Source organism: Thalassophryne amazonica, chromosome 19, assembly GCF_902500255.1.
Source record: "Thalassophryne amazonica chromosome 19, fThaAma1.1, whole genome shotgun sequence".
Classification (NCBI taxonomy): Eukaryota; Metazoa; Chordata; class Actinopteri; order Batrachoidiformes; family Batrachoididae; genus Thalassophryne; species Thalassophryne amazonica.
This window is the reverse complement of record NC_047121.1, coordinates 47,797,729-47,814,419: the sequence shown is the minus strand read 5'-3', so window position 1 is coordinate 47,814,419 and position 16,691 is coordinate 47,797,729. Positions and strand designations below refer to the sequence as shown.

The following is a 16,691-nucleotide window of genomic DNA, read 5'->3' as shown; positions in this document are numbered from 1 at the left end:
TTTTTTAACTGCTGCGTTTGCCATCTAAAGGGGGAACGATATGTAGCGTTAAATTGGAATCCGCGGCAATAGTCATTTAACAGGCTGGCTTTAAGAGAGAAGTTTCATGAGCTGAAAATGGCTTCACACATTTGTGGGAACACAACTCAGCCTGATAAATAGCCTTTCCAATATAAGTCATAACACTGAGAGGACATGCACTTTTTAGTTTCATGAGATATCATGCCAACAATATACAGTACATGTATACTAAATGTTACATTAGGTGCAATTAAAGCTAGTTAGAATTAACAAGGCACGTGCACAAACAGCCAAACATTGTTCATTTTCTCAGGGGAGGTCATCTCGCACAATTTACCTGCCACTAATTTCAGACAGGCAAACAAAAGCCAGACCTGAGTTGTGGTGTATGAGATTCCCTCCTCTTGTTTTTCTTTATCCCACTTATCCCACATTCAGCATGTTAGTCAACAAACATGCACTCCATACACATTCAGAAGCTGAGCCATTTTATCACCCAGGCCCCAGGCATACCCCTACAAACATCCATCTGAACGCACAAACACACACAACCTCTCTCTCACACACATGCACACATGCTCAACAACAGTGCCTTGTAAAAGGAAGCATGGGATGCATGCTGTGAACTCAGGGAGATGTGAGAATGTGAGATAAGGATGGGGAAGAATAACAGGATGAAGAGTCAGGATGCATGCTCATAGGATGTGTATGATCCAAAGTGCTGGATTTGGAAAAGTAGTCCTTGGTCTCCTTTTGTTTTGACAGTCACCCTCACGTCACGTCCTTTGGCTTACTCGGAAGGAGAATGCATTTCCTTTGTCACCACTAGGTGACAGAAGACTGACATTTCCAGTTGGTCTACACGCTGGCTCTTGTTCAGATGTTCAATAAAGATTATGCCTGGAAAGACAGGTTTGTGCATGTACGCAGTGGAGTATACTACTGAAAAGAACTGTACATTTTGAACATATTGGAACATCATCTGGCCCCACCCACTAAAACTCTGTTCCATCATACAACAATGGCAGGAAAGGTACAGTTGACCGGGTGGGGGCAGGAAAGAAAAGTTCTGACTGTCAATGTGTCTGATGAAGATAACATCCATGATACATCCTGTCCCCACCCATGTAACCACGAAGACCTCAACATTCACAGTCACTGAGGAAGAAGAGATTACAGACACTATCCTACTCCCCACCAAAGTTCAAAAACAATACGGAACTCAGTGTCTCCGTGTGATCTGACCTCTGCTTTTGTCCTGTCTGATCCAAAGAGACATTTCACGCAAGATTCTAAAAATAATTACATTTTAAAATCAGCAGTGTAAAATAGGAGATGATGATGAAATGGGAGGGGGCATAACCTATAAAACACATTTGGTAAGTGAGGGATAGAATGAGGAGCAACCACATTCCTTTTCCTCATCAGGAAATGAGGTCAGCTAACAAGAAAGCAGTCTCAGCCCAAAACAAAGACAGAATGAAAGACTTAATAATGCCTGAAAGAACAACAGCGAATAATGGTCTCAGTTCTGTTGGTGTGACAGAGACATCTTAAACATCTCACATTCTCCTGCACACTGGGCTGTACAGAGAATATCTGTCATGCCTGAGAACGACAAACACGGCACCAAAATTAGGATTTCAAATGCAGTAGAACAAGTTCAGTTAAATGTTTAAAAACCATGCAAAAATGAAAACCTACCTTTTGTGTTAATGCATTTTTAATTGTAGCTTTTGACAAATAAATTGCAAAGCAAAATTTTTAGACACCATTTCATTGATTACATAAATGGCTTTCTCTATTACAATATTCCCAGAAACAGCAGGTGGCAGTTCTGAGAAACTGCTCATGAAAGCAGCTATTAGACAGAAAACACAACACCCAGAAGGAAAGCTCCTGTTATAACAAACTCTCTCAAAAGTAAAGGATAAAGGAACCAGTAAAACAAAAGCCTAACCTGCACATCTGCATTGCACAAGAACTTTTACAGAAACCGCATCACTCAGCTAGACTGTTTGCATGTATTCTCTGCAGAAGGCAGAATATAAGCACAGGTTGTGTTTTTCCTAAGGCATAGAGATAAGTAAAAATCGTTTAAATTATGAACGCTAATCAAATAATGTTTCAGCCTGTAATTTTCACACAGCACCACACTGGAATAAATAATTTTGGAATGGTATGCATTATGAACAGAACAAACGGGTTGCACAGTGGGACATGTGTGTCAGTTGTGTTATCAAAAGAACAGGGACTGTTGAGACTTGTAGCTACCATCTTATATTGAGCAGTCCAACAACCACATGTCACTATCTCAGTGTGACAGCTGAAACTCACAGATTTTTCTGTCTGTTTTTCATTCGTTTCACAAGCTGATCTGCCTTTTTTTTTTTTGAGGACATAAATTAGACAGAAAAAAATTAAGATCTGGATGCATTTGCTATGGCAGTCCTATTTCCAATTAGATCCTCTGAGATCTCTCTGATGGGTTCACACGAAGGTTAAAAACAAAAGCAACCAAGAAGTGGCACATGACGCTCACTGAGAACACCAGGATTTGCACCCTGCTCACTGTTCGGCTCGATCGCCAAGCAGTCCTCTTCTCATCAAAACAACACAGGCCATTCCACAAAGTCCTTTGGATATCATGTTGACTGGTTTGCAGAATGTGGACGGAGGCAAACCGGATGCTGCATCGTTTTCAACGAGGACAACACAAAATTCCGCTGATGCTGCCTGCGAGTAGCATCCATAGAATCAGGACCATGACTATGTGTGTTGTGCAACTTTACAATTGATTAAAAATCTCACTTTTTTTAAACTTGCCACACTGACAAGGACCAACCAGATTACAGACTATGCCATTATATTACTGTTGAGTGCCAGATTGGAAAATGCCTTTTCAAGTGGTGAGTTGGCTTCTTTCTTTTTCACACAAGCAGTGAAGGCGACCCGGCTCACTGCTGCACAGCAAAGTCTCTCCCAACATTAATTTTCAGCCTCCCTCAGAAAACTGGGATTTCAGCAGAGCCTATTATTCTCAGTCAAGTACCAAGGCCGAGTTTGTTTGAAAATGTAGGTAGTTATGTGATGACCCAGTACACTCTGGTCTTCCTTGAAGAACTGTTTCTCTTCTTGAAGGACAGACAAAAAGAGGAGCAAAAGGCTCCATCTGGTCTTCTCCTGTTTTACTACAGAGTAAAAAAAAAAAAAAAAAAAGACTGCTTTTTGGTTGTGTATTTGTTGGAACTGGATGTCTAATGGCCTGTTTTGTCTGCCTAGTCATGCTTTGGGTATCACTTACAATATATCATTTTTTTAAATTAAAAAACAATGCTCTTGATGGGGCTGTAACATCTGGGTCATAGAACCACAGACACAGTGGGAGGAATGAAATATTAAAGACAGCAAGGTCTTCTTGTTGATTCAGCTGCATTTAACTAACCTGCGACCATACTTAAGGCTTTATACATTGATTTGCAAAGCATTTGGGTGTGAGGTCTTATGAGATGAACTCAAAGATCTAAAACTCTTTCCACATACACAATATCACCATTTCCCTCAAATATTGTTCACAAACCAGTCTAAATCTGTGATAGTGAGCACTTCTCCTTTGCTGAGATAATCCATCCCACCTCACAGCTGTGCCATATCAAGATGCTGATTAGACACCATGATTAGTGCACAGGTGTGTCTTAGACTGCCCACAATAAAAGACCACTCTGAAAGGTGCAGTTTTATCACACAGCACAATGCCACAGATGTCGCAAGATTTGAGGGAGCATGCAATTGGCATGCTGACAGCAGGAATGTCAACCAGAGCTGTTGCTCGTGTATTGAATGTTCATTTCTCTACCATAAGCCGTCTCCAAAGGCGTTTCAGAGAATTTGGCAGTACATCCAACCAGCCTCACAACCGCAGACCACGTGTAACCACACCAGCCCAGGACCTCCACATCCAGCATGTTCACCTCCAAGATCGTCTGAGACCAGCCACTCGGACAGCTGCTGAAACAATCGGTTTGCATAACCAAAGAATTTCTGCACAAACTGTCAGAAACCGTCTCAGGGAAGCTCATCTGCATGCTCGTCGTCCTCATCGGGGTCTCGACCTGACTCCAGTTCGTCATCGTAACCGACTTGAGTGGGCAAATGCTCACATTCGCTGGTGTTTGGCACGTTGGAGAGGTGTTCTCTTCACGGATGATGCGAAGGAGATGTGTTGCACTGCATGAGGCAAATGGTGGTCACACCAGATACTGACTGGTATCCCCCCCCAATAAAACAAAACTGCACCTTTCAGAGTGGCCTTTTATTGTGGGCAGTCTAAGGCACACCTGTGCACTAATCATGGTGTCTAATCAACATCTTGGTATGGCACACCTGTGAGGTGGGATGGATTATCTCAGCAAAGGAGAAGTGCTCACTATCACAGATTTAGACTGGTTTGTGAACAATATTTGAGGGAAATGGTGATATTGTGTATGTGGAAAAAGTTTTAGATCTTTGAGTTCATCTCATACAAAATGGGAGCAAAACCAAAAGTGTTGCGTTTATATTTTTGTTGAGTATATATACACATAGTTGCATTCAGAGGGTGCAGGCATTTCATTCAACAGAAACATCTGAGGCTGGGAGTTTGTGCAGCAAGTCAAACGCGCACTATGATGGTCTGCCCGAGCACAGACAGACGGGCAGAACTGTGATGATGCAAACTGACAGACCACGTTGAAGCCTTTTAATGTCAACACTGGTCAATGCATAAAAGGCAATGTAGCCCCCAGGCTGCAGTTCTGCAATACATACGCACATTGACAGTATTTGTTAGAGAGAAAAATGGGAGAAATTTTGAAAGCAATTAAAGAAACAAAAGAGAATAAAAAAGTAGTCAAATGAAATGGATGGCAAAATGCACCAGATGAAAGGGATGTATGTTCATGTGTGAGACAGAGGCAGTGATAAAAGGGAGATGGCAAAGAAAACTGCATACATGTATGTACTTGCGTGAGACAATATGGGGGAAGTTGTTGAGATTTTATACACTGCGAAGGGAAGAAGAATGGAGCTAGAGCCTTGGTCTGGTTCATTGAAAGTGTCAGATGCTCAATAAAAATAAGGTTGCAGAAACAGCTCCCATCACAAACAGCTTAAATGTGTGTCAGAAAAATACTCAGTGGGAAAAGGACAGAGAGGAGGAGCAGAAAGGACAGAAGAAGAGGGCAAACAAAGGAGAGGAGGATTTGAGGTGATGGAGAGAGACAAGTCCATCTCCTGGCAGACTATGCTTCACCGAAAGGTGTTGACAACAGCTGGCACCTTGGCACGGTATGCATGGCAACCTGTCTGGCCCTTTGTGTCTGCATAGCTGTCTTCACCCTGTGCTATAAGACCACTAAATTTCACCCAAAACTTTTAACCACAGCACCTTTTTCTCTACTTTCAGGTGGAGTTGAGCTGTTAAACTGTTTTGGATTTCAATATCTTTTTCAAGCACACTTCAGCAGTGAGCAACAGCACAGATCAAACCGGCTAATCCATGGTTTGTGGACGTCTGCTCTACTGAACTGAATTCGTATAGTCACTGCCTTAACTGGATCATAATGTAGGTGAAAAATATTTAAATTCAGAATTCAAACAACAAACTACAACAATGGCAAATTTAATACATTAAAGCTTGAGTTCAACAATTCCCTATGATTGACTAACCTTGGATGTGTGCTGCAATACAATAAATAAAACAGGCAGGCAGGAGCTGTATGTAATCTTATCTATAAAAAACACTTCTTTAGACTTGTGCCTCACACTCACCCACACACAGATGTCAGCTCCACGCAAGGCGCTCAACTGCACACCGGGACCAACTTGGGGATTAGGGGGCTTTATTCAGGCAGGAATTTGAACAGAGGATCCGCTGGTCTTGTGCTGACCAGTTAACGTCCAGACCACCACCTCTCCACATATAACAAAAATTAAAATGAACTGACAATATTAATGCTTATCCTAGTTTCCATTTTCTGTTTGGACTTGCACTGTGCATATGGGGCATGTACAAATTTTTTGTTCAAAGAGATCAAACTGTTTTCTTAAATTATTATTTCCAGCAGATAAAAGGTGGAAAACAACTATGGTCACATTCTCAAAGGCCTGATGAGGTGTGCACATAGCATATCATGCAAGATGACACGGTGCAAACATTTTACATGAATGAATATTAAGTAATGAAGAAAACAAGGAGGGAGAGGGGAGCAAGTCATAATGGTGAAATGAAGCCTCGTGAAAATCTACAAGCTTTCCAGCCAATAGCTTCAACAAAAGGTTCATTATATGAGATGCCACTTAACAACTTGACAGAACCCCCTGGCAACTACTGGTCAAAAAATATTGCACACTATATCACAACCTGGAGGCCATACAACACAATACTGTGTACATGTAAGAGCAAACAAAAATATAGTCACCATTGGATGGGTGGCATTAGATCGATAGATGGATGAATGGAGTTACAGGCAGATAAAGATTTATTTTTACTACTGTATTGTCTAAAAGCTCTGAAACTGAATTATGTCCCATTCCTCTTAAATAATAACAAAAATTATGCTGAAAAGTGTGTTTTCCCTAACCATATTATTAAAAATAAAGTACATGATTTTTAATTGTTTCCATGGAAAAAATTAAGTTTATTAAGCTTATTATACAACAGATGTATCCTATTTAACACCAGGCAACACAAACGGTCCTGCTAACAATACTTTTTTGGTGTTGCAATTAATTAACATTTATGCAGTGCAGTAACCAATGGAGGATGTGAAATGTTACAGTGTTTCAGTGTTAATTAGATGGGCAATAATTTACATAATTAAAATATGCATGGTATTTTTCCCCCCTCAACCTTACATTAAAAAAGTAATGGCTGTAACTGTTTCTAAAAGAATTTACTTTGTGCAATGTTAAACCTTAATTTTGCTCTGTAATGTCACACAAGTTATGCTCACGTATCTCATCATACAAACAATATTTCTGAATCGGTATTTCTGCCCACTGTGGACCATCATTGAGGATAACTCAATATATGTTTTGTCTTTGCAACTACAACAACCAAACAAAGTTAAAAATTTATAACTTTTTTGACAGCATTCACTATTGCAGTGTGTCGTTCTGTTAACCAACTGTTGCAGATATTTCTGTCATCATTATAATTAATGCAACATTCGATTTACAGCCGACCTCAAACATGAATGCATATTCAGGTGTATTTGTGCACTATTGTTTCAACTTTTTTCCCTTGTAAAAAAGCTTGTCAACACATTTAATTGAATTTATTTTATTTGTATAGCACAAATCACAAAAATGCTGCCTCAAGGCACTTAAATACTTACCTTACCAAGCCCCCCAAGCAAGTGCACAGGCAAGATGGGGTGACCCACTGCTTAAGCCATTCATTTTCCTACTAATCAATATTTTCTCCCTAATCAGTGGACCTGCATCAACATTTAACAAATTACCATCAGTCCTTGCTGGTTTGAGTCACTCATGTAAGTGACAAAACCAATTTCAGAGATGGGCCCAAAGCCCACCATGCCCATTCTCCATGTACGAGGTCTGTTAGAAAAGTAACGAACCTTTTTATTTTTTGCAAAAACTATATGGATTTGAATCATGTGTGATTGCATCAGCCAAGCTTGAACCTTTGTGCGCATGCGTGAGTTTTTTCCACGCCTGACGGTTGCGTCATTCGCCTGTGAGCACGCCTTGTGGGAGGAGTGGTCCAGCCCCCTCGTCGGATTTTCATTGTCAGGAAATTGGCTGATCGACTGCCGCTTTGCTTCATCAAAGTTTTTTCAGAAAGTGTGAGAGACAGCCAAGTGGAAACCATTTGGAAAATTCAGATGGCTTTCGGTGAAGATTTTATGGGGATCACACAGATTAAGGATAATTACAACTGGATTAAAGATGGCCCACAGTGGCGGATGGCGCGCCGCGCACCGAGCGGCGATCGACAGGCTTAAACGACCAGATCATTTCCAAAGTGAACGCTTTGTTGATCCGGGACATCGTCTGACTACCACAGAAATGGCAGAAGAGTTTGACATCAGCATTTTTTCGGCATGAAAAGATGTGCGGAGGAATTCGCGCGTCAGGACGGAGGCGCAGGGCACAGAACAAAAAGCAACACCGTGATGAAGCCTCACAGAACATGTTGTGGCATGTCCAGGTCGTCCACAATTTCTCAGATAGTCACACGACTGAAAAGCCACCGAAAGCCGTCTGAATCTTTCGAATGGTGCAAGAGCTGGGCATGTTAGGGCTTGTCCTGTGAGACCAACACGGAGGTGCTTTCGTCCCGCGCCATGAGCAACTCCGTGGCGAATTTCTCCGCTCCTCTTTCCATTACAAAAACTCCTGTAACAGTGGAATGTGCCAAAAAAGTGCTATGTCCAGCTGTCTTGCCATTTCTCTGGTAGTCAGAGGACGTCCCGGATCAACAAAGCGTTCACTTTGGAAATGATCTGGTCGTTTGAGCCTGTCGATCGCCGCTCGCTGTGGGCCGTCTTTAATCCAGTTGTAACTGTTCTTAATCTGTGTGATCAGCCAATTTCCTGACAATGAAAATCCGACGAAGGGGCTGAACCACTCCTCCCACAAGGCGTGCTCACAGGCAAATGACGCAACAGACAGGCGTGAAAAAACTCACACATGCGCACAAAGGTTCAAGCTTGGCTGATGCAATCACACATGATTCAAATCCATATAGTTTTTGCAAAAAATAAAAAGGTCTGTTCCTTTTCTAACAGACCTCGTACATCTGGAGTTGTGCCAGAAGGGCAACCAGCATAAAACGTCTACCAAATCAACATGCTGATCTCTGCAGGATTACTGTGATGACCTCCAAAAAAAAAGACTGCAAAATAAAATACAAATAAAAATCATGTTCAAAGTTAAGCATGAGGGAAAAAAAAAAAAATCTATCATTTAAAATAATAATAATTAAAAAAAAAAAATCAATCATCTCTCCTTGAAAATGTTGGATCAGAATTATTTTTCTTCATGAACATCTTCATATGGTGTGGTGCTACTGTGTGAGGTCTCATTTAAATCAAAAAAGTGGTTTACAAGGAGTTGTGCTGATGAAGTCAATATCATATGATGCATCAATTAAACTAAATTCCAAACACTAAATTAATGATGTTGAACCAGTCTTTTTCCATCATGCTCATCTCCATATATTGTGTGCCACTACCGTGTGACGTTTCACTGAAAGCCATCAAATGTTTTTTGCAGGAATTGTGCTTACAAGATTCATGGGCAGACAAACGGGCTGATTCCTCTATGCTACACACCAAATTTTTTCTTTGCATGGGTATAATAATGATCACTAAAGTCATGATGATTTTCATCGTGACATCACTGATAACCTCACCCTCGATGCTGAGCTCGACAAGAGGATTGGAAAGGCAACCTCAAAACTCGTAGCCCCACATTAAGAGTGTGGACAAATCCCAAGTTGACTGTGAAGATGAGGGTGCAGGCATTGTATGCTGCCATCTTCAGCACCCTACTGTATGGCAGCGAGGCATGGACCACATACGCCCACCAGGAGAAAAGGCTCAACACCTTCCACCTCAGAAGTATCCAATGCATGCTTAGCATTTCCTGGCAAGACAAGGTGACCAACACTGATGTCCTATCTCGTGCTGGTCTCCCCACCATGTACACCCTGCTGGGACAGCGTTGGCTGGGCTGGTCACGTACGCCAAATGAAGGATGGCCAAATCCCAAAAGACATCCTCTACAGAGAACTTGCCATTTGCCTCGTTTTTTGCAGTACAAGGATGTCTGCAAGAGAGACATCAAGGCGCTGGACATCAACACCAATTCCTGGGAGGTCCTCGCAGCTGACCACTCCAGCTGGAGAAGCACGCTTCACAGGCAGCTGCAAACTGGTGAAGAAAAATACTCAGAGGTGGTGGCAGAGAAGCGTGCTTGCAGAAAAGAAACGGCAGTCCACAGACCAGAGTCAGAGCACAGATGCAACCTATGTGACCGTGACTGCCGCTCTCACATCGGCCTGTACAGCCACAAGAGGCGCTGCTCAAGACGTGCAGTCAATTAATTATTGGATGGATATTTTCACCCATGATCAGCCATTACCCACGGAGGCCTATGATGATGATGAATAATTATCACTCAAATCATGACGATTTTCTTCAACAATTCAGCTGTACCAGTAATACTGAAATGCTGATGCCACTGTTTAGAGTCACTGAGGACATCAGACAGTATAGCCTGTCACATAGCAGTATTAAGATCAGATTACATTCAGCAACAATTTTTTTTTTGGGGGGGGGGGGGGGGGGGGCATTTATGAAACCATGTTTACGAGTCCACAATAATCAAACATCTGTTATAACTACAAAAACAATCAATACATTATAGTCTGACCAGATAAATCATCCATGTACCATGTGCAAGTCTAAAATGAATGATTTCAGATCTGTCATACGTGCAAAACACTTGTGCTCATACTTGTATGCAGAAAGGGAGCGATGAACAAGTGTTATGTGCTTGGCTCATTAAAGCACAAAAAAAGCCATTGTGTTGCATTAGCAGAGGGGGAGGAAGACCGAGCGGTGGCATGTGGAGGCGAGGGAGGGGTCAGCGACCTTCCTCACAGCCAGCCAGATGACCTCATTCACAGCATACATAGGAATTCTCTCTCTCTCCCTGATGTTCTTTATCACACTCACCATCCTCCCCTCACTCCCGGCAGCCGCGTTGCCTTTTTCCTTTCAGCAAACACAATCAATCAAATGATTAGTGATGAAGCTCATACTAACTCCTTCATACAGACTGCAATGATTCCACATTCTTTCCAGTTAGTATCTCTGGATTTTGTATGCCAGCCTTTTCTATGTTAAACGTAGTGCTAAAAGAGGCCCTTTGTTTCACCAAATAAAGCCTAATCATACAAGCACCTATTGTTTTTCCTCTGCAAACTTCTCCAAAATGCTGCGCTGAAAAGGATACACATATGGACAAATAACACACACAGAAAAGTTTCAGTTATACTTAACCAACTTATATTTATTAATTTGTTACTTCAAAGACTTTGATCTGAATGCAACCGACATGCATAAATTAATCTTACCAAATCATGTTTTACATTCTAGCAGAGGAGACAACACAAGCATGCGACTGGAAAAATGAGTCTGACAGCATTCTGTAGCACCAAATGCATGTTGATCCCATAACCCTCAAAAATGTTTATATATTGAACATCAAAATGGAGCATTTTCCTCAACTTTGCCATTATAATCCCCTTGAAGTTCAACTGTGTGACCATTATAAAACTAAGACACACTTGGAAAGCTGGGAATGGAAATCAACATACATATTTATTAAATCAGAAATGTCCAACTATTAAGATGGAATATATATCTTCTTAAAGTGTTGAACATTTTATTTTTTCCGTCCAGATTTTCTTAGTTCTCAGTGAAGTTACAGTCTGGGGTTGACTGAGCCTCACTTGAGATGAATAGCACAGACTGGGAAAAGGGAAGTCATGTTTGGGTTTACTTCTTCCTGGTTTACTTTAGAGAAACGTCTTTTGTTTTAGGTTAGCTAAGTGTTTACATTCACTATGTGTATACATTCACTTTGTTAGTCAGAAAACCTGGACTGATCTGCTTGGAAAAAATAATCCATACATAAAAAAAAAAAAAAAAATCACATGGGTCCCACACTTTATTCCTACAAATTATAATAAAGATCACAACAAATGTTTGTGAAATCACTGATAAAATTGAGGGACTTTGGAGATGTTTGATATTAAACATCAAACATGAAAATATAAATGAGATAAAAACTTGTATTTGCACTGTGTGACCCCTTTAATAATTATCTTAATGTGAGCAAAACTGTTTATTTTAATAACTGCTCTTTTTGAAAAACTTTAATTCATTATATTTTTCATCCAGATCTGAGGTTTCAAAGTTAAAGATTCACGTTTTTAAACATAGGTGGCTGCATTTAATTAATGCTGGCTAAGACAATCAACTGTAAAAGACAAGTCTGCCAAAAGTGTGCCGTTTCAAAAAACAGTTCAGCAATATTTCCATCTGTATTATGTGCTCACCAGAAAATTATTTACTTCTATAAGAAAAGTATTTAACAGGTGTTTTGACAAACATGCAGTGCCACAGGGAGAAACTGAGCTGCGTGTCATTTTAACATCAGAATGAATGAAAGAGCTGCAATTAAGACACACAAAAAAAAAATTGCTTAATGCATATTTAGTGTTATTTTTCATTGGCACTATTCAAATATATATCAGACCTTGGTCTGGTGGAGAGTCTCCTTTAGTGCAGCAGATAACTGAAACAATTTACCAAATTTGGAGCAACTTTAACTTTTGACCCCTGTACAAACTTAAACTGACCTTTGTCACCATTTTTGCTGTTTTTACCCCATACCTGGATCATTCAGTCATAGATAGTCCAAACTATACCTTTTTGGAATCTTTATGATCAGACAAATAATGTGATGTAGTTTTCAAAATGATCTGAGCATTTTTAATTTTGACCCCTGTGTAATTCTTCAACTGACCCCTACCTGGATGTCTATTGAAAATTCAAGTGGCCAGTTGGGTTTTTCAAAAGAGTAATGTCTAAGGAGTATTTGTGCCAACTTTGGTACTTGTATCACCATTTGTACAATTTTGCTCTAAATATTTGCTTAGCTGTCGTGAGCAGCCTCTACTAGAGACACACTGGACATTACATGTGAATAGAACTTACACAGGTTTTCCCTTTTCTCTGGGTCTGCTATCCAGAATCAGGCCTTCATGTTTTCTCTTTAGGTGTGAACCCTTTTAATGCCATACTTGTGATGCATTCTGTCAAAACTGGAGATCAACACTGCCGTTTCCATGACCGACATGTGCTGAAATATTAATTATCATGTTTCATAGCAAACATTTAATGGCAATGCCGAGCTCTGCCCCACTTCAATTTTTTTTTCATGCAGTTATCTGAAAAAATGATCTTCTGGGAGAAGGAAAACCAGAATTCTGCCAAAGGTTAGAAAAATCTCATGTTTGCAGCCTCTGTAAAATCCAACTGTGGAGCATATGTAACTCCAGTTAAATTGTATCAATCTGTGTCAGCGACAGAGAAGACCCATTCACACATACACGCACACACTAGTAAGCATAGAGTACTGAGACCAGCTGAGGACTAACCTGTTACTCACAACCCTTCTGAATAACATACCAACACCCAATGTGATGACATAAGCAGCAGCAGCTGATGCCAGGCCACAGCGACAGGGGAGCAGATGGTAAAGGTGTTAGAAATGACATGAACTTAACTATGGGCTAAAATAAGATTTTCTGGCAGCATCTTTAATCTAGATGTCAATGCTAAGCACAGTAAAGTCGCAGAAAAACAATGAGTGATTACTTTTTGCCTGTCCTCATTCCCATTATTGTCAGGATCCTGCTTATGGACTTTACATGGGTTCAAAATATCTTAAAATGCCTTTAAACAACAACAACACCCAAAAAAAATCTTACACACTTAAATTGCACGTGCCAGAGGTAATTGACATGACTAGTGGTGTAACGGACTGTACAAACAATCCAGTCCAATACACTTACCAAGAATTAATTGTAAAGCTTCCATAGAGATTTAGTCACAGTGCTTTTGAAGTATTAATTACATACCTCAATGCAGACTTGCAGTGAAATCAAAGTGGTTGTACATTCACGTGAACAGAGCATGTTAAAGGCAGACAGCCTCTGTTGCCTTGCGCTCATCTTAAGTTAAAAGTTGTATCATGGTGACTTGTAAGCTGCGGAAGAAATAACGAAATTTTATATATATATATACATATATATACACATATACATATATATACATATACGAGGTCTGTCCATAAAGTATAGGTCCTTTTTATTTTTTTCAAAAACTATATGGATTTCATTCATATGTTTTTACGTCAGACATGCTTGAACCCTCGTGCGCATGCGTGAGTTTTTCCACGCCTGTCGGTGACGTCATTCGTCTGTGAGCACTCCTTGTGGGAGGAGTCGTCCAGCCCCTCGTCGGAATTCCTTTGTCTGAGAAGTTGCTGAGAGACTGGCGCTTTGTTTGATCAAAATTTTTTCTAAACCTGTGAGACACATCGAAGTGGACATGGTTCGAAAAATTAAGCTGGTTTTCGGTAAAAATTTTAACAGCTGATGAGAGATTTTGAGGTGAGACTGTCGCTTTAAGGACTTTTCACGGTGCGAGACGTCGCGCAGCGCTCTCAGGCGGCGTCATCAGCCTGTTTCAAGCTTAAAACCTCCACATTTCAGGCTCTATTGATCCAGGACGTCGTGAGAGAACAGAGAAGTTTCAGAAGAAGTCGGTTTCAGCATTTTATCCGGATATTCCACTGTTAAAGGAGATTTTTTTAATGAAAGACGTGCGGGCGGATTGCAGCGTCGGCTCGCAGCCGCTGCGACGCTCCACCACAGGAAAAACACCTCCGTTGGAAGCCTTAAGGACAAGTTGGAACATGTCCAGCTGTTAAACAATTTCTCATATACTCACTCCACTGAAAGCCATCAAAAGCCGCCTGGATTTTACAAATGGTTATCAACACGGAGGTGTTTTTCCTGTGCCGCCGCACCGCGTTGGCTTTCTATATTATATATATAAAATGATCCACAGGTGTATATAATAAAACGGCCACCTCATTCTGTACGCAGAACGGCACCGCGCGCAAAAGAGTGCTTTTGCAGAAATAAACAGACGAACACAAAGTCAAAAGTGGAATCATGTTGTAAAAATGATTGTGCTTAAAGCCAGGGAAAAAATAAAGCCAGCAAGCCATGGATGGAACGGAAGCCAGAAAGAGCAGAGAGGCGGCTGTCCATGAAAGGACAACAGCAGCGCGCGCAAAAGAGCGATTTTGCAGAAATAAACGGACAAACAAAGTTTTGTGTGTTTAAAGCCCCCCCCAAAAAAAAAGAACCAGAGAGCCGCGGAGCCAGCGAGGAGCACAGAGGCGGCTCTCCAGGAACCCGTGGTTCGGGTCTAGCTGGTCTGGTGCATTACAGGTGGACTGCAGCCTGGCGCACAGCGCACAACTGCGGAACTGTGATGGAGTGTCTATTTTTGGACTGCGTAAAAAAAAAAAAAAGAAAAAAAAAAAAGAAGGGACATCTTTAAATGCTGCTGTGAATCTGTGAATTGAAAACCCACACTTTGAAGGGACCAGGTGTGGGAGGGCTTGAGGTTTGGACCAAACTCATGCCTAAACGTGCGCCAACATGGCGTTTTCATGGCGCTATCATGGTACTATGTGGCTTAGTGTGGCTGATGCAAGCCATTCGAGACTGTAATGACAGGTCGGTCGTGGCTCACTAGAGGCTGCTACGCGGCACATGCGGGGTACAGAGAGGCACATAGTGGCACCTTCATAGTGGATACGTGTTAAGATGAAAACGTGGGTCATTCTTCAAATAATCACCCCACACCCATGCGTGGCTCCTTCTTCAGCCTTCATTATTCGGTGGGGCCGAGGCTTTACCAATCAACTCCCAGCCAACAAATCCCTTTCATGCTTTCTGCAAGGAAATGAGCAGGTATCACTGAGTAGTAACAAAATTCACAGTGCAAGGATTGTAGAATTTATAATCTGAGGTAAAATTTGAGGATCTGATGGTGAAAGGATACAGTTAAACAAGTCGTGACATAAATTAATCTTAAATCAGGACAATATCTGTGAAAATACTCATAGAATTGTGGGACTTTGGAGATGTTGAACATTAACTATCAAACACATGAAAATGTAAAAGGGAATTTGACACAATATTTAATAATTATCTTATTAGCTCAAGACCATTTCATTATCAAATCTTCCTACTGAACATTAAAGTCTGGACGAGAAAGATAATGAATGAAGCATTTTTAAACTGTTTTAAGCCTGTCAAGGTGTGGCTGTTTATTGATCATTAAAACCGCTGATCAAGCTGAACCAGCGTTTTATGCGTGAAGTGATGTTTATGCACAAAACCCCACACTGGAGACATAACAATGACATTTATTAAAGCAAATTAGTTTGGTATGAAAAGTATCTAACAGATATTTCACCTACATGTGCCGCTGTGAGCAGCTTCACTTGGGGAAACAACAAAGTCAATCTGCGGATGTGCCAATAGCGTTGCTTTTCCTTGACCCTATTTAAAAAAAAAAAAAAAAAAAAAAACACTTCTGAACTTGCGCTGTTTAAACCGTGCAAATAAAGTGTTCAAGACACTGTTCTGCATATCAAGAACAACTTCATGGATATGGTATAGCATGGAATTTATCATGAGATTTAAAATTGTGTTGATAAACAAAACATTCAACTAGGCCACTGAAATTATGATTTAAGTTTCTGGCCTTCATATTTGACGGGAAAGCACTACACAGGAATCATGGTGCCACTTGTCACCTTGCTTTCTGTGGCCCTTACAGAATATTACGGCAGCACTGCCTGCACTTGCAGACCTCAAACAGCCCAGACTGCTGAGGGACAAGTAAATTATTCATCTTTGATTTATTAACCAGTCTCTCACAAGTAAAAAACTAAAGCAAAGATGACAAAACAAGCAGATTTACACAGTGGAATGTTATGAAGGA

General features: G+C 40.8%; 1 protein-coding gene and 1 long non-coding RNA gene across 6 annotated transcripts in view; both read right to left on the bottom strand.

Moving 5' to 3' along the window:
• qkia (QKI, KH domain containing, RNA binding a) overlaps positions 1-16,691 on the bottom strand; it is a 150,155-nt gene that overhangs the window by 119,780 nt on the left and 13,684 nt on the right. The window lies entirely within an intron of this gene.
• LOC117501217 lies at positions 564-16,172 on the bottom strand. The gene is made up of 3 exons (XR_004557969.1): positions 16,091-16,172; positions 1,157-1,162; positions 564-575 (listed from the first exon to the last, which is right to left on the bottom strand). It is a non-coding gene; the product is annotated as an uncharacterized LOC117501217 (long non-coding RNA).